The sequence below is a fragment of the Pseudorca crassidens genome, chromosome 16 (genome assembly GCF_039906515.1).
Source record: "Pseudorca crassidens isolate mPseCra1 chromosome 16, mPseCra1.hap1, whole genome shotgun sequence".
Lineage (NCBI taxonomy): Eukaryota > Metazoa > Chordata > Mammalia > Artiodactyla > Delphinidae > Pseudorca > Pseudorca crassidens.
In genome coordinates this window covers 32884467-32910282 of record NC_090311.1, presented here as the reverse complement: position 1 = coordinate 32910282, position 25816 = coordinate 32884467, and the positions used below count along the sequence as shown (strand labels likewise).

The following is a 25816-nucleotide window of genomic DNA, read 5'->3' as shown; positions in this document are numbered from 1 at the left end:
TGGGTGCACAGCCGCACCTCCCCAAGGTCTCTGATGTCTCTCTGCCTCTGCAAGGAAGAGGGTCCCCTCTGCTCTCAGGAGCTGCAGGACATTTGTTCTTTCCTCCCCTGCCCGCCATCTGTGGGGCCTGGGACGAGAGGGACAGAGTGGAACCCCAGTCTCCTCCCTGCTTCTTCTTCACGACGTTGAGTCTATAAGGCAGACTTAATACTCTTGCATCCTTTCCCCTCTACCCTTAAGGCTTAAGAAAACAAAACAAAATAAACATAAACAGGGTGGCTGTGCTTGACTGGGTTATTGGTCGAGCAGTGCTGGCCAGTACCATTATCTGCATAGTGATGGCATTGCTGCTGACTCCGTTGAGTGGTCTGCTGTGTGGTGGCCCCAGTGAAATGTGCTCCGTTTATAAAAATACTGGGACATCTCCTTCAGAAGAGCTGATTACACGTGCACACAAGTTCAAAGCTATAACAAAATGCGGTTAGCATTTATGAATTTTATTGCTTTGTAGGAACAGCTACATTTTAATAATTAAACAGTAATGCTGCTATATTCAGAATTAGGAAAGAGGCAGAAGCAAGGAAAGACTCTGTTTTGATGACTTTATTTTAGGTTTAAACTATATAATATCACTGACTATGGAAAATCTAGAGAATGGAAAAAAAATCATTGGGAAAAACACATGTGACCAAGTGCTTACTAGACACATCTGGGATTAAAATATCATATAACACAGTTTAATTTGGATATCACTGGAGTTAGTTCAAGTTACTGTCATTTCTAAAGAAAGTTTCAATTCATTTGTTATTATTAACAACACGAACTCAGATTTCATTGATGAACATATTTTCACCTATGATCTGTTTGCCTGGAGGAACTGAAGCATTCTCTGATAGTCTGGTTTGTCAATCTCAGGGAGGTGGATAAAATTCACAGAAGTTAAATGCTTTTGGCGTGAAATTATATTCCTTTTTCCCCCCAAAGGTAGAATGAATTTGGATGACAGGATAGAGCGTGAGCCTCATTCAGTCTGCAGTTTTGGTAACTGCTGTGGTCTGAGCAAACTCAGATTCACTTCTCTGCTGCTCAGCAGGCTAATTAGTCCCTAACTCAGCCTGGTTATTCTTTCATCGTGCCTCCAGCAGGGTCCTAAAATTCACAGTGGGAGGGATTGGTAAAGCTCCAGGCAGTTGTGAAAGAAATATGCTCAAATATTATTTGAATCTGAGGGGATGGCAAGAACTTCTTGAGCTATGTGCAGAAACTACATAAATTTGTAAAAAGAACTCCAAAAAATGATTCCTGCGCTCTCAGTGCAACAGTAGTCAGACAGCCTTGCAGGTTCTTCTGGGGCATCTCTCAGATCTAGGATTTTGACTAACTACCCTTTGCTGACTGAGGGCCTCACTAGTGCCAAGTCACGGGATGGCTGACAACAGGTGAAGTGTGTTCCTGACTCAGGCGGGCAAGCCCATATCAAATTAGTTACAGAGGATCAGAGAGCATGCTTATTTCTAGCCATGCGGCCTATTTCTAATGAATTATCACTATCTAAGCAGTAAGGTCTAAAATATGTCACTTGTTTAAGTTATTAGTTTAAAAGTAAAGAATTTTTAGGCAAATACTGTATGTTATCACTTATATGTGAAATCTAAAAACAGATGAATAAATATAACAAAACAGAAACAGACTCACAGATACAGAGAACAAACTAGTGGCTACCACACGGGAGATGGGTAGGGGTTGGAGCGAAATAGGTGAAGGTGATTAAGAGGTACAAACTATCAGTTATAAGATAAATAAGTCACAGGGATGTAATGTACAGCACAGGGAATATAGTCAGTATTTTACAATAACTTTGTATGGTGTATAATCTGTAACAATATTGAGTCAACTGCGTTGTACATCTGAAACTAACACAATATTGTAAATCAACTATACTTCAATAAAAAATTAAAAAAGAATTTTTAATTCAAAAATTTAACAACTAATATTCTATCTTTTAATTATTAATGCAGACGTTATGCATCTGTTTATGATTTGTTTATTACTTTTTTATTACATGCTGTGTCATGCAACAGTGAAAATTGAGGGATCCAAATGTTCACCTCTCACTTTTACTTGGTTTTTTTTGTTTTCTTTTTTTTTTTTGGCCACGCCCTGCGGCATGTGAGATCTTAGTTCTCTGAGCAGGGATCAAACCCATGCCCCCTGCAGTGGAAGCACAGAGTCTTTTTTTAACATCTTTTTTTTTTTTTATTTATTTTTTATTTTTTTCTTTTTTCTTTTTTTTAACATCTTTATTGGGGTATAATTGCTTTACAATGCTGTGTTAGTTTCTGCTTTATAACAAAGTGAATCAGCTATACATATACATGTATCCCCATATCTCTTCCCTCTTGTGTCTCCCTCCCACCCCTCTAGGTAATCACAAAGGACCGAGCTGATCTCCCTGTGTTATGCGGCTGCTTCCCACTAGCTATCCACTTTGCACTTGGTAGTATATATGTACATGCCACTCTCTCACTTTGTCCCAGCTTACCCTTCCCCCTCCCCTTACCCTTCCCACTCCCCATGTCCTCAAGTCCATTCTCTACGTCTGCGTCTTTATTCCTGTCCTGCCCCGAGGTTCTTCATAACCATTTTTTTTTTTAGATTCCATATATATGTGTTAGCATACAGTATTTGTTTTTCTCTTTCTGACTTACTTCACTCTGTGTGACAGACTCTAGGTCCATCCACCTCACTACACATAACTCAGTTTTGTTTCTTTTTATGGCTGAGTAACATTCCATTGTATATATGTGCCACATCTTCTTTACCCATTCATCTGTCGATGGACACTTAAGTTGGGAAGCATGGAGTCTTAACCACTGGACTGCCAGGGAAGTCCTCCCTTCTCACTTTTAGAGTTGAAGAAATTGGTCTCAGGGACTCAAAGATTTGACCAAAGCCGCCTGGCTGGGGAGCAGCAGAACTGGGAGGTTTGTTTGTTTCAAACAAAATTAAGTCCATAGTATAGATACATAATACACAATTTTCAGTCCTGCATTCTTTGCCTAACATTCCATCATTAAGATATTCCCACTCCAGGGCTTCCCTGGTGGCGCAGTGGTTGAGAGTCTGCCTGCCGATGCAGGGGACATGGGTTCGTGCCCTGGTCCGGGAAGATCCCACGTGCCACGGAGCGGCTGGGCCCGTGAGCCATGGCCGCTGAGCCTGCGCGTCCGGAGCCTGTGCTCCGCAATGGGAGAGGCCACAACAGTGAGAGGCCCACGTACCACAAAAAAAAAAGAAAAAGAAAAAAGAAAAAAAAGATGTTTCCACTCCATTACAGGTTTCCAAACCTTGGTTTCAGTGTTTGGGTCTCATTCTGTCATGTGGTACTGTGGAGGGGCTTACCCATTCCCCTCTTGTTGGGCATTTAGTTGTTGATCCCCAATTTTTTCTAACTCTCCATTGCCTAGATCTGTAATTCTTTCTTTAGCACAGAGTCCTAGAACTGAAATTACTAAAAGTGAAGAACTTTTTTAAAGGCTTGAAATATGTACTGTCAAAATGCTCTCCAAAAAGGTTGCAACAATTTGCACTTCAACTAATGATGTGCTAGAGTAGTCTTTCCAGTGGTATGTCAATAAGAGATACCGGACTTGGTACTTCATAGTTGGAATGTGCATTTCTTTGATTACTGGAAACAATAAAACATTGATATCTCATCAGTGTGCTCTCCCGGTTAATTATTTAATCACTTTCTTTGTCCATTTGTCTTTTTTTTATTTGAGACTTCTTAATGAATTAAGACTATATCATTGTTATTTGATGCTGTTTTTCTCAACTAGCATTTTTTCCTGATTCTAAAATAATACAAGTTAATTTTGGATAATTTGGGAAACAGAAAGGCACAATAAAGAAGTCCAATATTTGGTTCATGACTTTCTAGTTTTTTTTCTTCTGTTTGTTTTTTCCCAAATTGAGATCATGCTTTCACATTTTATAACTTTTCACCTGACTTTGTTAATCATAATCAAGTGAATTACGTTTATCCTACTATGGGATACTCTATATAAATATTAATGAAATATCATTTTTGAAATGTTTATCATGTTCCTTAATGTACAGAAAATTTTAATTTCCACATGCCAGATAGGTCTGTGTCCTCCCTGGTGATTACTTACACAGCTTTTAAATTTGTATTCTTTATCTACTTTCTGTGATTAACTGTGTTTTTTAGCTTTTTAGGCTTTTAGTTACAATGAACTTTTCATTTGAAGTTAGTTTTTTTTTTTTGTACATATTATGAGTTGAAGACCTAATCTGTTTTCTAAATACTTCATTTTCCTTCAAAATGTATTTATTTCCTCATGTATATATTTATATTCCTTATATAATTTCCTTAAATAATATACTTTTTGGATAATCCTAGACAATTCCTAATCTGATTTTGTATATTCTAAAGTCAATTTTAGGCCTAAGATATCTATTTGTAAATTCTTGAATGAATACCACACTGTTTTAGTTATTTTAGCCTTATAACATATATTAGTATCACACAGAGCACGCTCTCTCTAATTATAATTATTAAAACTTTCCTTATTTTTCCTTGCTTATTCTTTTTTTTTTTTTTTTTTTTGCGGTTACGTGGGCCTCTCACTGTTGTAGCCTCTCCCGTGGCAGAGCAACGGGCTCCGGACGCGCAGGCTCAGCGGCCATGGCTCACGGGCCCAGCCGCTCCGCGGCATGTGGGATCTTCCCAGACCGGGGCACGAACCCGTGTCCCCTGAATCGGCAGGCGGACTCTCAACCACTGCGCCACCAGGGAAGCCCCTTGCTTATTCTTATAAATTAAATTTTGAAACACTTTGTCAAAATCTCAAACATCTATTTATATCCTGATCGGGATTATAATAAATATATATATTTATTATATATTATAATATATTATATATAATATATATAATATAGATTTATTATATATTATTATATATAATATATACATTATATATAATTATATTAATATATATTAATTTAGGAAAAATTATTATGTTTACTGTAGTCTTTCCATACTGTTATGTTTATTAATTTACTCAAATGTTTTTATATCTCTTAGTGAAGTTTTGTAGTAGTCTTCATGTAAATCATATACTTCTTACTTATTTTTTAAATATGTTTTAGGTTTTTATTTAATCAACTTAATTTTTTAGCTGATTCTCCTGAGCTCTCTAGGTAGAGAATTGTATCGTCTGCAAATAATGATTATTTCTCTTTTAAATCAGAAATTCGAATATTGATAACTAAGAGGAGGATAATAGACCTTTCAAATTTATTCCTGATTTTATTGGAAATGCTTTTCATATGCACTTGTGAGTATGATGTTGGCTTTTGGTTTAAAATTGTTTAAATCACTTTGTGGAAGGAATTTTTTTTTTTTTTTTTTTTTTTTTCCCGGTACGCGGACCTCTCACTGTTGTGGCCTCTCCCGTTGCGGAGCACAGGCTCCGGTCGCGCAGGCTCAGGGGCCATGGCTCACGGGCTCAGCCGCTCTGCGGCACGTGGGATCTTCCTGGACCAGGGCACGAACCCGTGTCCCCTGCATCGGCAGGCGGACTCTCAACCACTGCGCCACCAGGGAAGCCCTGGAAGGAGTTTTATATTCATAGTTTTTGTTTGTTTGTTTTTAATGAAAGGGAGTTGAATTTATCAAAAGTCAAAAAGGTAATCTTTGAGATGATTGTGTGCCTTTTTTCACATTTGACCTACTGGTTTATTATATCACGTTAACAAGTTTCCCATCATTAAACCATGTTTTCAATCTTCCTGTGGCAGAGTATTATCATTGTGTTAATGAATTCTCTCTATAAGGTAGAAATCAATCTAGAATCCATTTAGATTTTACTTCCTTGGTTTTTTTTTTTTTTAAGTTGACTTTATTTTGGCCATGGTCATCAAAGACTGATATTAAAATTAGCTTGCTGCTCCTGAGTGTGCATAGATTGAATTCCTGGAGACTGCCTGTGCTTTCCTAAGAGTGACAGGGGCAGCTTCAGATGTGGTGAGGAGCTGGAGATACTGTTCCTGGGGAATAGAGTAAGGGAGACGAAGTGCGAACTGTAGAGTGGAGAGAGTAAGGGAGACGAAGTGCAAACTGTAGAGTGGAGAGAGCAAGGGAGACGAAGTGCAAACTGTAGAGTGGAGAGAGTAAGGGAGACGAAGTGCAAACTGTAGAGTGGAGAGAGTAAGGGAGACAAAGTGCAGATGGTAGAGGGGGAGAGAGTAAGGGAGACGAAGTGCAAACTGTAGAGTGGAGAGAGTAAGGGAGACAAAGTGCAGATGGTAGAGGGGGAGAGAGTAAGGAAGAAGAAGTGCAGATGATAGAGGGGGAGAGAGTAAGGGAGAAGAAGTGCAGACGGTAGAGGGGGAGAGAGTAAGGGAGACAAGTGCAAACTGTAGAGTGGAGAGAGTAAGGGAGAAGAAGTGCAGACGGTAGAGGGGGAGAGAATACGGGAGACAAGTGCAAACTGTAGAGTGGAGAGAGTATGGGAGACGAAGTGCAGACGGTAGAGGGGGAGAGAGTAAGGGAGAGAAGTGCAAACTGTAGAGTGAAGAGAGTAAGGGAGATGAAGTGCAGAGGGTAGAGGGGAGAGAGTAAGCGTAGATTGGTTACTTGGGGCTCTTCCTGTGAAGTGAAAATGTAGTGCCTTTATTTATTTATGTGTGTGTGTATGTATGTATGTATGTATTTATTTATTAACTGGGACACTCTTGTTTCTTTGCAATCCTCATAAGATAGGCAGAATTGGAACTACCGTTAGAGGGTTAGGCACTGTTCCTTACAGTTCCAGACACTGAATGTGGACTTTTGTCTCCTTTTCTGGACTGATATGGGATGTTAAGTAACAAAGCAGCAAACCTGAAAGACAAGCTTAGAGTCTAGTAGGAGTCAAATTCAATGTCAAGTCTTAGTTTAGGTGAAAGGTTAAAAAAAACACAAGTGTTCCTAAGGCATATAGAAAGGAAGAGAGAAAACGGTTACAAAACTTAAAAATATTAAATGGCCAGTACTGTAAGTGTGCATTTGACAGCTATAGGACTGAGAAACTGACCCAAAGATTTAGCTACTGTGTGGGTGTCTTTGTGGAGAAGTTGCGGAGAATCTGAGCCTAAGATGTAAGGAGGTGGCTGGTTGTTTCTTTGCCTCAGCTTTCTTTGTACTCTTGCTGCTTCCGTGTCGCCCCTCATTCCCTGTCTCCTTGTTTTTTCTGTCTCATCCATTCAACATTCATACATTCAGCAGTCCTTCTGAGTCACTCCCATGAGTCAGGCACTATGCCAGCTGATGGGGGACACTGGTGAGCAAGATCCCCATGGCTACTGCCCACCTGAGCTTACCTGAGCCAGGTGATGATGCAAGTGAGAATCTGACAATCTCTGTAATTTGTGAAACAAGATGTTACTGTCTCCCTTTCTCAGTATTTCAGACATTTGCTTATTTATAGAAGGATAGTATAAAACATCACAAATGAGGAATCATTTATAAATTGTAAAATTAGACAATATTTTGTTAAAGGATCTTGGTTAAAACTCTGTGACTTGACTCATGGGAAAGAGGCTTCTATTGCTGCTACTTGGTGTTTTCTGAAGTAAAACATTTTCATCCTCGTTTCTTCTGTCATGAAGAAATTTCTTTTCAACTTGAAGAATTCTGGAAGCAAGGGCTCTTGGGAATAGGAATAGATTAGAAGGCACAAGGAGAGGCAGGGAATGCTCACCTTGACCAGCTCTGTTCAGTGCAGAGGCTCAGGGGTAAGCTTGGGAGAGTGCCCAGGACGTGCTTGCTGTTGTGTTGAGGAAGGCATTTAGGTTCATCTGGAGTAACTAGCCCACATAAATGCTTTGCTATTGCTTCATTACGCTTTTGGAAACTGAGTACTATTGGTTGGTTCTGTAAAGAGGATGTTGACTGCCTTCTTAATGTTATACCCAGGATTTGCCATCAGAGAGCTTTCAGTCCAATCAGGGAGACAGGGCACAAATACCTGAAATTTTCAATATCCTTACCAAGAAATGGCTGAGTCCCTGGCCAGCTGTTAAATGGCTTGAGTCTAGGAGCGGGAGCTCTGGGCTGGAGTTTTCTGGAGCAGAGCGAGGGCTTGGAGGAAGCTGGGTGTGGCTTGATGGAAGGGATGGAAAGTTGTTCTGCTTGGGAAGAGGAGAAGCCATCCGCAGAAGGCTGTTCATGGGAGTGCAGTAGTCGGCCAGGTGAGCAGCATCTCCTTTGAGGTCTTCATTTTCCTTGTTCGTCCCGGGTACATATTGTGGATCCTTAGAGTAAATCCATCTCCATGAGTTGTTTCATCCATGATTCCAGATCTTTCCATGGTCCATGCCTCACTCCTGAGCTCCAGACCTGCATATCCAGCTGCTTGTGAGACATCTCCTCAAAACTCATGTCTCAAATTAAACTCAATCTTTTCCCAAACCTGTTTCTCCCGTGTTCCCCATCACAGTGAATAGAACCTTTGTAGACTCACTTACCAAGCCCGGAAACCTCAGCCCTCTGAGACTAACCCTTCTGAGCTTCTTCCTCCCAGTATTCGCCTCACTCTGCTACCTTCTATTTCTGTGTCTGTCTTTCCCAATAAAGTATACGCTCCATGAAGCCAGGGGCGTAGTTCGTTTCTGTGATCTCCAGCCTCAGCACAATATTGAGCCTGTGACGCAAGTGCTCCATAAATACATGTTCATTGACTGTATGAATTGAACTTCCTGTCCATTCTCCCTCCTAAGTATCTCTCTAGTCAGGCAGACCCCAGTTTGAAATCCAGCTTTGCTGTTTACTCTCTGGGTAACCTTAATGAAGCTATTTTTTAAAATTTTATTTTGAGTTAATTTTTAATTTACAGATTAAGCTATTTTTAATCTATGCATCAGCTTCTGAATCTGTAAAAAGGACATAATTATGGTACCTATCTCATAGGTTTGACACAGATTAAATGAAATAAAGAATGTAAAACATTACTGTGTTTGACAAATGGTATAGTCTTTACTGTTACAAAGGTAGGTTTGAAGCTAGAATGTGAAAGTCCCTCGATGCAGTTTAAGAAGTGTGTGCTCTATCTATTAGAAGGCAAGGATTCATGAAAAGTTCCAACTGTGTGGTAGAAAAACCATGAGCTGTGGAACCAACACAAACTTGTGGTACAAATCAAAACTCTGCCACTTAATAGCTATAGGCTTTTAACAAGTTACCTAATGATTCTCAACTTCAGTTTTATACCTCTAAATTAAGATAACAGTACTTGCTACCCAGAATTATTTTAAGGTATAAATGAGATGGTATATGAAAAGTGTCTGACACTAATTTTTTTTTGAAGTTACTTTCTTTCCTCCAGTGATAAGCTCTGGGTTCCCTGGGAAAGAGATCTATAGTCCAGAGGCTTCTTTGGTTCAGCCCAGTTTAACATTTTTGTCAGATACTTGGATGAAGGCAAAAAGCCTTATTTCCCAAATTTGCAGATGACTCAAAGTTGGGAAAATAGCTAATACAATAGGGTGATGGAATGGAAGCTCAAAATGACCTCAACAGGCTGGAATGTTGGGCCTTCACCAAGTGGGAAGTTGGGCATCTAGCAGAAGGATCAAAGCAGTCAGTCAGGGGCAAGGAGACCATTTATTTATAAATTTTTATTATAGTTGATTTACAATGTTGTGTTAGTTTCAGGTGTACAGTAAAGTGAATCAGTTATACATATACATATATCCACTTTCTTTTTAGATTCATCTCCCATATAGGTCATTACAGAATATTGAGTAGAGTTCCCTGTGCTGTACAGTAGGTCCTTATTAGTTATCTATTTTACATATAGTAATGTGTATATATCAGTCCCAGTCTCCCAATTTATAAGGAGACCATTTAGAAGGCGATTCCACTAGTCCAGGTGATGGATGGAAAGGGTCTGATCTGGGGTGGTGTCAGTGGCTAACAGCTGGGAAAAATTTTTTAGAAAAATCACCAGAAAAGGACAGATAACTAGCTGGGTGTGTGGATTAAGAGGACTAGTGATAACTGGGAAGTTTCCTTTCTGAGTTCCTGGGAAGAAGGAGGTGCCAGTTAAGAGGAAGGAAGAAGGTAGGCAGAAGAATTGAATTAGGGAGAGAAGGGAGGACAGTAGTCTGGTTTTGTACATGGGGTGTTGGCTGTATCCAACAGGAAGTTGGAAAGTCAGGACTGTAGCTCGTGGGAGTGGCTGTGTCTGGAAAGAGGCATTTGGGAGTCATCCACATAGAGGTGATAGTTGAAGCCGTGAGTGGGAGGGGATGGGATGGCCAAGGAGTGGCCAGTGCTATTCAGATCATTAGCATTGTTGGCTCTAACTGGAGATAAGCAAGATAAACAATCCCTTGCCCAAGTGGGAGCTAGTTCTGCTGCCTTCCACAGGCTCTTTAATGGATTAAAACAAACTTTCACAGGATGAAAAATCTCATGTAATAATTTAAGACTTTCAAAAATTATATTTTTGATTTTTTTTTTTTTTGCTTTTTTGCTTTACGCGGGCCTCTGTTGTGGCCTCTCCCGTTGCGGAGCACAGGCTCTGGACGCACAGGCTCAGCAGCCATGGCTCATGGGCCCAGCCGCTCCGCGGCATGTGGGATCTTCCTGGACCGGGGCACAAACCCGTGTCCCCTGCATTGGCAGGCGGACTCTCAACCACTGCGCCACCAGGGAAGCCCCTTGATTTATTTTTAATTACACGATACGTGAATACATTCTTGGTTGTAAAGAATGTAAACACTCCCGATAAAGTAAAAGCCCCCATAATTCATCTCCAGTTCTCCTTTTTCTTTTTCAGAAGTAATCACCGTCTCTAGTTGGACAGGTGCTCTTACAAACGTTTCTCTATGCATTTATACAGTTGTACACACACATACACATAAAGATATACTTTTGGTTTTGTGTGTGTGGTTTTGTTTTGTATTATATAAGTGATCTCCTAACGTGTTTGGTTCTTCAATTATCTTAAAAAATGAAACAATATACTCTGGAACTCTTTCTAGGTAAATGTATCTAAGTCATAAAAACAAACACAAAAAGATCTGTTTTCCTGGGTATGAATGTGCTATGTTTTATTTAATCATTCCCTTATTGATGCACTATATCTTTTTTTTTAACATCTTTATTGGAGTATAATTGCTTTACAATGGTGTGTTAGTTTCTGCTTTATAACAAAGTGAATCAGCTATACATATACATATATCCCCATATCTCTTCCCTCTTGCGTCTCCCTCCCTCTCTATCCCACCCCTCTAGGTGGTCACAAAGCAGCGAGCTGATCTCCCTGTGCTATGCGGCTGCTTCCCACTAGCTATTGGTTTTACATTTGGTAGTGTGTGTATGTCCATGCCACTCTCACTTTGTCCCAGCTTACCCTTCCCCCTCCCCGTGTCCTCAAGTCCATTCTCTAGCAGGCACTATATCTTGTTTCCAGCTTTTGCATCTGTCCATTCTACAGATATTTACTGCTTGCAATGTGTAGGTACTGCTTGCAATGACTGCCCAGCAGAAACTGGGATACACTGGCAATAGTAAGCCAGGAGTTGGCAGGCTACCAGGGGCAAGGAGAAGCATGTAAGGAAGCGGACAGGCAGAAAATGCTGCTTCTTAAGGTTGCCACATGCCGTGGTGGCTTAGAGGAAGGAGACCTTATTTCGTTGTGGGGATGCAGAAGTAGATGAGAGAGGCTGAGCTCTTTGTCTGGGTTTTGTAGTATAGAAACACGGGTGGATGATTGAGGTGTAGTCTATTGCCCCTTGGTGCTCCAGTCCCACCATCCCCCAAGGGATCAACTACTAATATGCTGTTGACCTTATGGGAGGGAGTTTGTTTCAGGCTCAGCCACTTGTTGTGTTCAACCTTGCCAGGATCCTCTCTGCCTTAAGCTGGAGGAGCTGGAAGTAGTGCGGGGAAAGGGAAAAGGTGAGTGTATGCTAATGAGATGGGGACTTTCACCTCTGTCCCCAGGTCCAAGCCAAAGTTGGAGTGATTGATTTGGGGAGGGGTGGGTTGGGTTTGAGAACATTTTTCTTTTTACAAATATCATCAAAATTAATATACAAAGTTTTTAATTCTCACTGGGAGCCCCTGTAAATATATCCCCCAGCGAGACACTGGTACATTTTTCCTTTTTTTCTTGAATGCATGAGATTTCTTGAGTGTAAGGATCACTGGGAAAGGAAAGGAAGGGGGAACACTTTCCTGTACCTGCTTTATCACAACACAGCCATTCTCTCTCTCTCTCTCTCCCACCCATCCCTTCTCTCTCTGGTTTTCCTGTCTTTGATGCTCTCTCTGAATCATATCACTTCTCGTGAGCAAATTTGGGCCATGTACATTTTATGCAAAATACCAGGGCCCTAATTTTCCTTCTCTTCCTTTCTGCTGCCTTTACTCAGGGCTCAGAGGAGATTCCACTTTGGCTCAGATCAAATGCAGGGAGTCACACTGGTTATTCTTTCCCCTCTTCCCGCTGTTTAGCCCTGACAGCAGCTGCGAAGCTCTGCCAGGCTGTTAGGAAGCTGCACTGTCCCTGTGCGAGACAGCCGAGAGCAGGGCTCCACAGGCAACCCTGAATCCATGACATAGGCAGCCTAAGTCCTCCAGCACGTGCGACAAGTCTGGCTGGGAAAAAATTTAACTTGGAATCTCTCTCCAGTTCTCCAAGCCGAGCCCCTCCCAAGTCAAGCCCTCCCTGCTCGCAGTACAGCGAAGTCTGGTTGATTTTTTGCATTTCGCCTTTTTCTACTCCCAGCCAAGCCAGACCGGCCCTCTGGGCTACTGGACCAATGAGCAGGCTCATCTCTTCAAGACCTCCAAGGGCATGTGTCTGAAACAGCTTTGATCTGCTGCCTGTGGGAGAGTGGCCGCCACCCACCTTTCCAGGTACATCTCACAGCCCCTTTGCCCCCACTTGTCCCCTGGCACACCAGACACTCCAGCAATAAACACCCAATGCATTTACTACTTGGAGCTCCCTAAACACGACACATGGTCTCTCCATTCTGTGCCTCACCTTGGGCTGCCTACTCTTACCCATCCCTCTTTCCTCTGTCCTTTAAATTCAGTTTAGGTGTCAGTCACTCTACAAAGCCTTCCCTGACTCCCCCCATGCCAGATTCACCTCATTGACTTTGAGTTTTCAATTCGGTATCTGTGTCCCCCACTCCACTGTGATAGTCTCCGTCACCTCTCAGGATCTGGAATATGCTGGACACTCAGTTCAGGCTTGTTGAACCCCACTGACTTAGGTCAGGGAGCATCTTTGTGGTTCTTCTTCTAGGTTTGCCCTCCTGGCATATCTCTGCCTTCCTAAGTAGCATCTTGTTATTTGAGCCCCGCTAGTGAGAAAACTCACTGAGAGGCCTGGCCTTGTAATAAATAATTGGGTTGCATTGTGTTTGGATGGTCTGCAGGGTGGAGCATCATCATTTTTAGATTCCAGACAAGTCTCTGTCTAGGAGGAGTGGAGAAGAGGGGGGGGCACCTACTGTGCAGGGTCGTGGAGGAGACCCCTTGAGGTGCTCAGGGCTTCATGAGCTGCCTTCCCTCCTACCCCAATGCATGATAACCCCACCTTGTGTGGAGTCTTTCCTTCTAAAGCACCTTGGCACACCTGATCTCATTTGACCTTTCCTACAAATCACCTTGGGAGGTAGAAGGAACAGATTATACACAGTGAAACAAATAAGCCTGATTAATCTATTTATTCTACAAATATTCATTGAGTTCCTATTATATCTCCAGCAAGAGAATATGGCAGTGAACAAAACCAGCACATTCCCAGCTGTCAGGAAGTTCTGGTTCTAATCAGGCAATGCCAACAAGTAACCAGTGTACAAATAAGTAGTAAATAGAATTTCCAGTGATGGTAAACATCAGGCAGGGTAGTATTACAGAAAATGATGAGTGGGAGGGGAGGAGGGGCTGCCTTAGGGCAGGGAAAGCCTTTCTGAGGAAATGACATCTGAGCTGAAATCTGAAAGGTGAGAAGGAACAGGCCAGGTGACGCCCGAGGGAGGTGCGGTGACATGCTGAGGGTCCCAGGGTGGAGCTGGCCCTGGAGCCCTGAAGCAGGCTCTTTCCCCAACGTCCCTTGAGCTCCTCTCTTCCCTCTTTACTCTGTCCAGGGACACTCATGAGTATGTCAGGGACAGACTGCGGGCGGGCAGGGGATGAGGTGTGCTTAAGAGTGCTGGGAACTGTCTCCCGGACTTTGAGTGTCACAGCCAGCCCGAAGCTGGGGAGGGGCCACCAGAGGGCCAACTTTCTCCACCTTTTACTCTCAGTTGTCCCTTTCCCAAGGAATCCATCCCTCAGGAGTAAACCTCACCTCTTTCCACATCAGCAGGAAAGGGTGTCAGAGACACCTTCTACAAGACAGCTGAGAGTTGGGTATCCTGCCATTTTTTTATTGTGGTAAAATATAACATGAGATTTACCGTTTTAACCATTTTTAAGTGTGCAGTTCAGTGGCATTAAGTATATCCACGTTGTAGTGCCGCCATCACTACCATCCGTCTCCAGAACTATTTCATCATTCCAAGGTGACAGTCTGTACCTATTCAACGATAAGTCCTGCCACTTTTTAAAAAGCCCTGATGGACTCACAGACATAGAAAACAAATTTATGGTTACCAAAGGGGAAAGGTTGGGGGGAGGGATAAATTAGGAGTTTGGGATTAATATATACACACTGCTGTATATAAAATAGATAATCAACAAAGACCCACTGTGTAGCACAGGGAACGTTACTCAATATTCTGTAGTAACCTATATGGGAAAAGAATCTGAAAAAGAATAGATATATGTATATGTATAACTGATTGACTTTGCTGTACACCTGTATAGCATTTACAACATTGTAAATCACCTATACTCTAATACAAAATAAATTTTTTTTTTTAAACATCTTTATTGGAGCATAATTGCTTTACAATGGTATGTTAGTTTCAGCTTCACAACAAAATGAATCAGTTATATATATACATATGTTCCCATATCTCTTCCCGCTTGCGTCACCCTCCCTCCCACCCTCCCTATCCCACCCCTCCAGGTGGTCACACAGCACCGAGCTGATCTCCCTGTGCTATGCGGCTGCTTCCCACTAGCTATCTACCTTACGTTCGGTAGTGTATACATGTCCATGCCTCTTTATTGCTTTGTCACCGTTTACCCTTCCCCCTCCCCATAGCCTCAAGTCCATTCTCTAGTAAGTCTGTGTCTTTATTCCTGTTTCACCCCTAGGTTTTTCATGACATTTTTTTTCCCTTAAATTCCATATATATGTGTTAGCATACGGTATTTGTCTCTCTCTTTCTGACTTACTTCACTCTGTATGACAGACTCTAGGTCTATCCACCTCATTACAAATAGCTCAATTTCGTCTCTTTTTATGGCTGAGTAATACTCCATTGTATATATGTGCCACATCTTCTTTATCCATTCATCCGATGATGGACACTTCGGTTGTTTCCATCTCTGGGCTATTGTAAATAGAGCTGCAATGAACATTTTGGTACATGACTCTTTTTGAATTATGGTTTTCTCAGGGTATATGCCCAGTAGTGGGATTGCTGGGTCATATGGTAGTTCTATTTGTAGCTTTTTAAGGAACCTCCATACTGTTCTCCACAGTGGCTGTATCAATTTACATTCCCACCAACAGTGTAAGAGGGTTCCCTTTTCTCCACACCCTCTCCAGCATTTATTGTTTCTAGATTTTTTGATGATGGCCATTCTGACTGGTGTGAGATGATATCTCATTGTAGTTTTGATTTGCATTTCTCTCATGATTAGTGATGTTGAGCATTCTTTCATGTGTTTGTTGGCACTCTGTATATCTTCTTTGGAGAAATGTCTATTTAGGTCTTCTGCCCATTTTTGGATTGGGTTGTTTGTTCTTTTGTTATTAAGCTGCATGAGCTGCTTATATATTTTGGAGATTAATCCTTTGTCAGTTGCTTCATTTGCAAATATTTTCTCCCATTCTGAGGGTTGTCTTTTGGTCTTCTTTATGGTTTCCTTTGCTGCGCAAAAGCTTTTAAGTTTCATTAGGTCCCATTTGTTTACTTTTGTTTTTATTTCCATTTCTCTAGGAGGTGGGTCAAAAAGGATCTTGCTGTGATTTATGTCATAGAGTGTTCTGCCTATGTTTTCCTCTAAGAGTTTGATAGTTTCTGGCCTTACATTTAGGTCTTTAATCCATTTTGAGCTTATTTTTGTGTATGGTGTTAGGGAGTGATCTAATCTCATACTTTTACATGTAGCTGTCCAGTTTTCCCAGCACCACTTATTGAATAGGCTGTCCTTTCTCCACTGTACATTTCTGCCTCCTTTGTCAAAGATAAGGTGACCATATGTGCGTGGGTTTATCTCTGGGCTTTCTATCCTGTTCCATTGATCTATATTTCTGTTTTTGTGCCAGTACCATACTGTCTTGATTACTGTAGCTTTGTAGTATAGTCTGAAGTCAGGAAGCCTGATTCCTCCAGCTCCATTTTTCGTTCTCAAAATTGCTTTGGCTATTCGGGGTCTTTTGTGTTTCCATACAAATTGTGAGATTTTTTGTTCTAGTTCTGTGAAAAATGCCAGTGGTAGTTTCACAGGGATTGCATTGAATCTGTAGATTGCTTTGGGTAGTAGAGTCATTTTCAAAATAAAAATTTTTTAAAAATATTTTTAGTTAAAAAATTTTTTTTAAAAAGCCCTGATGGATCATGGGTAATGAAAAAACGAATGCCATTTTCCAAAAGCCTCTCCCCTGATGGGTTTATTCTCCTAGTGTTTAAAACCATATCTCTCAGTGTAGTCTGAAGACAGCTGGCTCCAGAATCACTTGGTTGGTGGGGGAGTGCCTGTTAAAATGCAGATCTCCCCCTCCTTCCTGAACCAGAATCTCTTGACCAGCACCCAAGCAAGCGTGTTTTTACCAAGTCCCCTGTGTGATTCTGATGCCGATGAAAGTGTGAGAATTACTGGTTTCAGCCTCATGGGAAGAACATGTGAGGAAGAATATTCTCCAGGGCAGAAAAAGCTTGCTATGGGGAAGTAGCTGCGTGGATTTGAATACTTCACCAGTGGCTAACTGAATAACTCTGGGCAAGTTGCTTAATCTCTCTAAACTTCAGTTTTCTTTTCTCTAAACTGGAAATTGTGGTCGTAGCATGTACCTCACCGCAGTTGCCGTGAAGACTGAATAAGATTATACACAAGGTGCTCAGATTGGTGCCTTGTGTGGAAGATCTCAGGTCTTGATGTGGCATAAGGGTGGTGAGGTGACCCAAGTAAAGTAGTTATGTTTTCTTAAGGAGATATATATATATATATATATATATATATATACACACACACACACACACACACACATACACACACACACACCCTACGGCAATTGAGAGGGTAGAATGTTTTTCCTGAAAGATCCTTTCAGAGATGGGATTCATTTGGAGAAGTTCCTGAGAGGAATGGTTAGGTGATTAGTAGTGATGCATGTAGTACATAGCTGAGGGAAATAATAAAGAAAATGAGGCTCTGGTGCCTGTCCCGGATACCTACCACCACCCCACTAGGGAGCAAGGGCAGTTAAGGTTGTCTACAGAATGGATGGTTCTGGATGGTTGGTGCAGCAACAGTTTGAGAGTGAGGCTCGTAGTCACTGTTCAGAAAAGCTTCCTGAATAGAATGTGGCTCTGCAGAAAGGAAGGTAGGGGTTCTCAGGAGTGGTGAGCAAGACACAGAAAGTCAGGTGAAAGGCAGGTTCAGGGATTTCCCAGGTGGTGCAGTGGTTAAGAATCCTCCTGCCAATGCAGGGGACACGGGTTCAAGCCCTGGTCCGGGAAGATCCCACATGCCACGGAGCAACTAAGCCCGTGCGCCACAACTATGAGCCTGCGCTCTAGAGCCTGCGAGCCACAACTACTGAGCCCGCCAGCCACAACTAATGAAACTTGTGCTCCTAGAGCCCATGCTCTGCGACAAGAGAAGCCACCACAATGAGAAGCCCGTGCACCGCAATGAAGAGTAGCCCCCACTCGCTGTAACTAGAGAAAGTCCGTGCGCAGCAATGAAGACCCAATGCAGCCAAAAATAAATAAATTACTAAATTAATTAAAAAAAAAAAAAAGGCAGGTTCAGGGAACAGGAGCTAGACCACCCTGGCTGAGGTGGGTGTCAAACTGGTGAACTGGAAAGGCTAGTTTTGATCAGATCACCCTCAAACCTGGCTCCATTTGGCCTAGTTTAATATGTCACTTAAACCTAGCAAATATCCCTTTAATAAATTTCAATTAGACCTGGTAATCTTATGGACCATCTGTACTCAGTGCCTAGCATAGCATCTGGCACACAGTAGGTGTTCAGAAAATATTTGTTGAATAAGTGAATGGATGAATCCTACCCTTTGGTTGGCCAGCCCTTGGAAGAAAGATTGAGCAATTTGGAAGTTGTTGTACTCCAAGAATGGGGCAGTGTTTACAAATATATCAAACAGGTGAGATGATGCATGATTTCAGGGAGGCACAGAATGTGATTTTTCCTGATCTTCTCCTTTTTATAATAAGATTTAGATTGTTGGGAAAGAGATTGCTAATGTTTATATAGATTTCATTATGTCCCAAAGTTATTCTTTTAGACAATATAATATTAAACAAGAGAAGCAGGATAAAAATGGTATAAACAGTATAATTTCAGTTCCGTGAAAGATCTGTGTTCATGGAGGAAAAACTGGAAAGAAGTTATAACAAAATTAGGACTTACTTAATGATCTTACCTTTTCTACTTTATATACTTATCAGACTTTTTCCAAATTTTCTACAGTAAATGTGTATTACTTTTATAATTGGAAAAATATAACGTGTTATTTGTTCATTAATGTAGAAAGTGGTACAACATTCTTGCCAAAGCCTGCTTTGTTTTCTTATCCCTGGCATTCATCATAAAAATCACAACTGATACTTGAAATAATGACATAATGATAACAAAAATGAACTACACCTTACCAGGTATAGTACTACCTGTGTCATGTGACACAGCTGATCTGCTGAGGAGCCCACACCATCCAGATACTGCGATTGGCCATGTCAGGGCTCCTTGCCTCCACCTGCACATCCCTCAGCCTCCCTGAATACCCACCCCACTCCCCCTCCACCCTTGTCAGAGGCTCAGGAATGGCCGGAAGGCTGGTAGTGCAGGTCAGAGCAGCCCTGCTTGCTTTGGATTGTGGACTCAGCAAACAGCTCTGTACTTTGGGTTACACTGCTCTGAAAAATAGCAAAAGTGCCAAGGTATTGTCCTATAGATTAAACAAATTAAAAACAAACAACAACAAAACAAGAGCAGCAGAACCCAGAAAACTTGTTCATTTCACTTTTTTTCAATCAGGCAAAAAGTATGAATGATATTGCTTCTCCCTTTTGGATGATGACTTCTCAGTGGTAAATCAGAGGCACAGCTAAAGTGAACTTTGAGTTTTAATGAGGTGTTCTATTTGCAGTTTTAACTCTACTGAAAACAAGCGCCATTAGAATGATATCAACTGTTTGAGTCAGTTGTTGGCTTGGACTTCCACCCAGAATTTGATGTCATTGGTGGGCAGCCATGAGGAACAGGAATAATTGTGAAGTTTGTTGACCAGAGGACCTCTGAAGACCTTCATTGGTGCTGGTGTTAAATATAATGCAAATATAAAAATGAAAATGGCTATCCTATGCATTAAGTATGTGGATTTAAAAGTGCTTTCCGGGCTTCCCTGGTGGCTCAGTGGTTGAGAATCTGCCTGCTAATGCAGGGGACACGGGTTCGAGCCCTGGTCTGGGAAGATCCCACATGCCGTGGAGCAACCAGGCCTGTGAGCCACAACTACTGAGCCTGCGCGTCTGGAGCCTGTGCTCTGCAACAAGAGAGGCCGTGATAGTGAGAGGCCCGCACACTGTGATGAAGAGTGGCCCCCGCTTGCCACAACTAGAGAAAGCCCTCGCACAGAAATGAAGACCCAACACAGCCAAAAATAAATAAATAAATAAATAAACAAATAAAAAGCCAAGCATTTAAAAAAAAAAAAGTGCTTTCCATCTGCTAGGGCTTTGTGGGGGAACGTCTGTGAAACTGGAGAGTTATTGCGTCTGGAAAATGTTTTACTCAGTGTGATGATGAAATGTAGGCTAGGTATCAGATGCAACGGACCCCAGGAGTGAGGGAGAGCAAGAAGCACAGCCGCAAAGAAAAGAGTTTGTAGGAGTTGAATCATATCTTATTTTGATTAAATCAGGATCGTTTTACTGAGAGGCTGTAATATGAGAATGTGTTAGGTAGTAGAAGAGTCCTATTATGTTTATCTCATTCAGAGTGAGTTTGTTTTCATCACATGAATTTTTAATTCTTTGGAAAGACAATTACATTAATTGAGGAATGACTTGTAGAATACCAGTTTGAAAAAAACATTTAGCGAATGGGTGTGTTGATGTTACCTAACTATCAGTTAATTAAAAATTGCTTGTAACATGAGCTCTAGGTACCCCAGCTAAATGGTGGCAGTTGGCTGCTTGGGGAAGCCCATTATATTTTTGATGCATTAGTTGGGTAAAGCAAGGCCTTCAGGGAAGTGGCTCCGGGTCCTTCCCACTTTCCTCTTCCTCTTCATTACACGGCTTCCAAAAATGTGCTGCCTTGACCTAGTATGAGAACTTCCAACCCCAGAATGAATTGTCCAGGATGGTTCTACTGCTTCTGTTGCAGTTAGGCTTAGCAAAGGCACAGTAGCCTCCATGTGCCAGCCAACCCATGACTTTCCATCCCATCTCCAAGTCAAGACTCCTTTCTCCCTCTCTCCTCCGTTTTCTCCCTGGCCTCGCTTCCCAGGGCAGAGTCCTCTTTTAAAGACTGACATTTTCTAGGAATTCTTCACTTGTGACTTGAGTTCATTCTGAATTCTGCCATCTGTATCTTCATTTTTTATCTGGTGCACAATTAGTACACACTGTTGAGTGATCCCCCCACTTTTTAACTGACTGGACTGTACCATTCAGTATTTCATGATAATAGCTCATATCCTAAGTTTTTTCCTTGTAGCTCTGTAATAACAAATGATTTCCCTGTAGGCATTGGTTGTGCCTTTCTCTTCCTGTGAAGTCATGTACTACCTTGCACATGTGCTAAGCACCCAGTAAACTTGTACAACTTAAAGAATCATTTAGCTGCATGCACTGGATGAGTTAAGGAAAATCATCGCATGCTAACGTACAAATAATATTCTACACAAAGCAGTAAGTGAGCAAATATTTATTGAGCCTCTATTATTATAGTCCTCAGAGGTGATTTACAGGAAAACAGACATGGTCCTACATCAGGAAGTTATATATGAAAACTCTGCAGAAGTTTTTATAATGATAAGAGTAAAAGGTACTATTTTTTGAGAGATTTCTACTTCGTAGGATTATTGTGAGTATTACATGAGAAACTTTTACTCCCCCCCCCCCGCCCTTTTTACAGATATAGACACTAAGCCTTAGCAAGGTCAAATGGAGACAAACTCAGATTGAATGTTTCCACTATCCTGGTGCTCTCTCAGCATCACATTGTACAGTTGAGCAAGCTGTTCAGTGCTCAGAAGTGCCTGGCTGAGAGTCGAAGTGGGAATGAAATGAGCCCTGTGGTCCGCTTGAAACGCTGATGTGGGGTAATGTATACTGTTGAATGAGTATACACCTGGGTAGCTACCACCCCAATCAAGATAGAGAACATTTCCACCATCCTCAGAAAGTGCCTTTGTGCCATTTTATAGTCTTTCCACTCCTTCCCACCCTGCCACCAACCCCCAGTGACCACTCATCTGATTCTCCTGAATACCATAGTTTTGCATGTTTTCTAACAGCACTGTCCTACCGAACTTTATGCAGGATGGAAATGTTCTCTATATCTGTGCTGTCCTGTACAGTTGCCACCAGTCACATATGACTGTTGAAATGTGGCACTTGAAATGTGGCAGCTGAGAAACTGAATTTTTAATTCCACTTAATTTAAATTAATTTTTTACTTACACTTAAATAGCCACATGTGGCTAGTGGCTACTATATTGGACAGCATTGGTCTAGAACTTCAAATAAATGGAATCAGTCAGTGCCTGGCTTCTTTCATACAACCTAATATTTTTGAGATTTATGTTTTGAATCTCAAAATCTTGAGATTAGGTTTGTTACAAAATCAGAAGATCATTTTTTAAAATTGCTGAGCAGTATTCTATTCTATGAATAGATCTCAGGTTATTTATCTGTGAATAGACTTTTGGGTTGTTCCCGGTTTGAGGCTATTATGAATAAAGCTGCTATAAACATTTGCATACAAGTCTGTTTGTGAATGCATGCTTTTATTTTTCTTCCATGAGTGGAATTTGGAAGTCATATGGTAAATGAATATTTAACTTTATAAGAAAACGCCAAATCGTTTTCCAAAGTGACTGTACCATTTTATATTCCCACCACAATATTGCAGTTGCTCCACATTCTTACCAACTTTGGTATGGTCAGTTTTTTTAATTTCAGCCATCCTAGTGGGCATAAAGTGCTATCTCATTGAGAGTTGAATTGGTATTTCCCTGATGACTGATGATGTTGAACATCTTTTCATGTGCTTGTATTTCTTCTTTTGAAAAGAGATTATTCAAATATTTGCCCATTTTTAAAGATTGTCTTGTCTTTTTTTTATTGAGTTGCAGGAGATCTTTATGTATTCCGGATGCAGAGCCCTTGTTAGATATTTATATTACAAATATTTTCTACCATATTATGGCTTGCCTTTTGAAGAGCAGATATTTTAAATTGTGATACAGTTCACATTATCAATTGTTTTTCTTTTGTGGTTGTACTTTTGTGTTCAGCCTAAGAAATTTCTGCTTATTCCAGTGGTTATAAAGATTTTCTCCTATGCTTACTTTTAGAAAGTTTATAATTTTAGCATTTATATTTAGGACTGTCATCCATGTTGAGTTAACTTTTGTGTATGGTGTGAAGAAGGGATTGAGGTTCACTTTTTATTTCCATACAGAAATTTTGTTGATCTGTCACAATTTGTTAATAGGCTGTTCCCGTTATATTATCTGGTGGAGTGTCCATTCAAGTCTTTTGCCCATTTTTAAAAATTGGCTTATCTGATTATTATTGAGTTTTTAATATATATTCTGGATACAAGAACTTTTCGGATATATATATTGTGAATATTTTCTCCCAATCTGTGACTTGCCTTTTTGTTTCTTAATGGTATTTTTTTTTTGAAGAGTAGAAGTTTTAAATTTTGATTAAGTCCATTTTACCTTTTTTTCCCTTTTATGGTTAGTGCTTTTTGTGTTCTAAGAAATGTTTCTGTATCCCAAGGTCATGAAGATTTCTCCTGTTTTCTTCTAGAAGTTTTATAGTTTTAGATTCTATGTTTAGCACTGTAAATCATTCTGAATTAATTGTTGTGTATTGTGATGTAGGGGTTGATGTTCACTGTTTTTCTATTTGGATCCAGGGCCATTTATTGACTATCCTTTCCCCATTGAATTACCTTTGCACCTTTGTTAAAAAGCCAATTGACTGAATATGTTGTTATATTTCTAGACTCTATTCTATTCCATTGACCTAAATTTCTATCCTTATGCTGACAGCACACCATCAAGTTTACTGTAGCTTTGTAGAAGTCTTGAAAATAGGTTGTGTAAGTACTCCAATTTGTTCTCCCCTTAAAAATTATTTTGGTTACTCTAGGTTTTTTTAATTTTCCATGAATTTGCAAAATTCTTTCAATACTTGAAAATCAATTAGTATAGTTTACCATTTTAACTTTTTTTTTTTTACATCTTTATTGGAGTATAATTGCTTTACAGTGTTGTGTTAGTTTCTGCTGTATAACAAAGTGAATCAGCTATATGTATACATATATCCCCATATCCCCGCCCTCTTGTGCCTCCCTCCCACCCTCCCTATCCCACCCCTCTAGGTGGTCACAAAGCACCGAGTTGATCTCCCTGTGCTATGCAGCTGCTTCCCACTAGCTATCTGTTTTACATTTGGTAGTGTATATATGTCAATGCTACTCTCTCACTTTTTAAGGAACCTCCATACTGTTCTCCATAGTGGCTGTATCAATTTACTTTCCCACCAACAGTGCAAGGGGGATTCCCTTTTCTCCACACCCTCTCTGGCATTGATTGTTTGTAGAATTTTTGATGATGGCCATTCTGACTGGTGAGAGGTGATACCTCATTGTGGTTTTGATTTGCATTTCTCTAATGATTAGTGATGTTGAACGTCCTTTAAAGTGGGGTTTATCCCAGGAATGCAAGGATTCTTCAATATATGCAAATCAATCAATGTGATATACCATATTAATAAAGTGAAGGATAAAAACCATTTGATAATCTCAACAGACGCAGAAAAAGCTTTCGACAAAATTCAACAACCACTTATGATAAAAACTCTCCAGAAAGTGGGCACAGAGGGAACTTACCTCAATATAATAAAGGCCATATATGACAAACCCACAGCCAACATCATACTCAATGGTGAAAAACTGAAACCATTTCCTCTAAGATCAGGAAAAAGACAAGGTTGCCCACTCTCACCACTGTTATTCAACATAGTTTTGGAAGTTTTAGCCACGGCAATCAGAGAAGAAAAGGAAAGAAATGGAATCCAAATTGGAAAAGAAGTCACTGTTTGCAGATGACATGATACTATACATAGAGAATCCTAAAGATGCTACCAGAAAACTACTAGAGCTAATCAATGAATTTGGTAAAGTAGCAGGATACAAAATTAATGCACAGAAATCTCTTGCATTCCTTTTTTTTTTTTTTTTTTTTGCGGTACGCGGGTCTCTCACTGTTGTGGCCTCTCCCGTTGTGGAGCACAGGCTCCGGACGCGCAGTCTCAGCGGCCATGGCTCACGGGCCCAGCCGCTCCGTGGCATGTGGGATCTTCCCGGACTGGGGCACGAACCCGTGTCCCCTGCATCGGCAGGCGGACTCTCAACCACTGCGCCACCAGGGAAGCCCCTCTTGCATTCCTATACCATGTTAACTTATTAGAGGAGAAAAATTATAGGTATCTCAATAAATGCAGAAAAAGCATTGGGCAAAACTCATTTGTGATAAAACTTCCAGCAAACTAGGAATACAAAGGAACATGCTCAGTTTAACAAAGGGCATTTATGAGACACCTACACCTAACATCTTATTAAGTAATCATGTATAGAATACTCTCTAGGACTGAGAACATGGGAAGGATATGCACTCTTTGTACTTATATTAGCATCAAAATTGGAGATCCTAGCAAGTGCAGAAAAGAAACAAAATGTATACATTTTAGAAAGAAAGAAGCAAAACTCTTTATTTGAAGATGACATGGATGTCCCTGCAGAAAATTCTAAGTCACCTACAAATTATCTGCTAGAAGTAATAAGTGACCTTAGCAAGGGTATAAGTTATAATGTCTACACACAATAATCAATTGTATTTCTGCATTCTAGCAGCAAACACTAGAAAATGAAATGTAAAATAATTCCATTTACAATAGCAGCACCGACATAGGAGCAAATTTAACAAAAGATGTGCAAGACCTCTATATAGATGAATACAAAATATTAATCTGTGTAATCTATGTCTGAGCCTCTCAACCATCACTTTCCATTTCAGTTATTTTTTTAACTTATTTTTTTATTGAAATATAGTTGATTTACAATGTTGTGTTAATTTCTGCTGCACAACAAAGTGACTCAGTTATACACGTATATACA

The 25816-nt window shown here is 40.7% G+C and overlaps 1 protein-coding gene across 4 annotated transcripts in view; it reads left to right on the top strand.

Moving 5' to 3' along the window:
* PLCE1 (phospholipase C epsilon 1) overlaps window positions 1–25816 on the top strand; it is a 318708-nt gene that overhangs the window by 6481 nt on the left and 286411 nt on the right. Inside the window, exon 1 of one of the 4 annotated variants that reach the window (XM_067709946.1) lies at window positions 12815–12934. The exons of the other annotated variants lie outside the window; for them this stretch is intronic. The gene's annotated coding sequence lies outside the window, so the exon portion shown is untranslated. Of the gene's footprint in view, window positions 1–12814; window positions 12935–25816 lie in introns of those variants that run through there. 4 annotated transcript variants of the gene reach the window in all.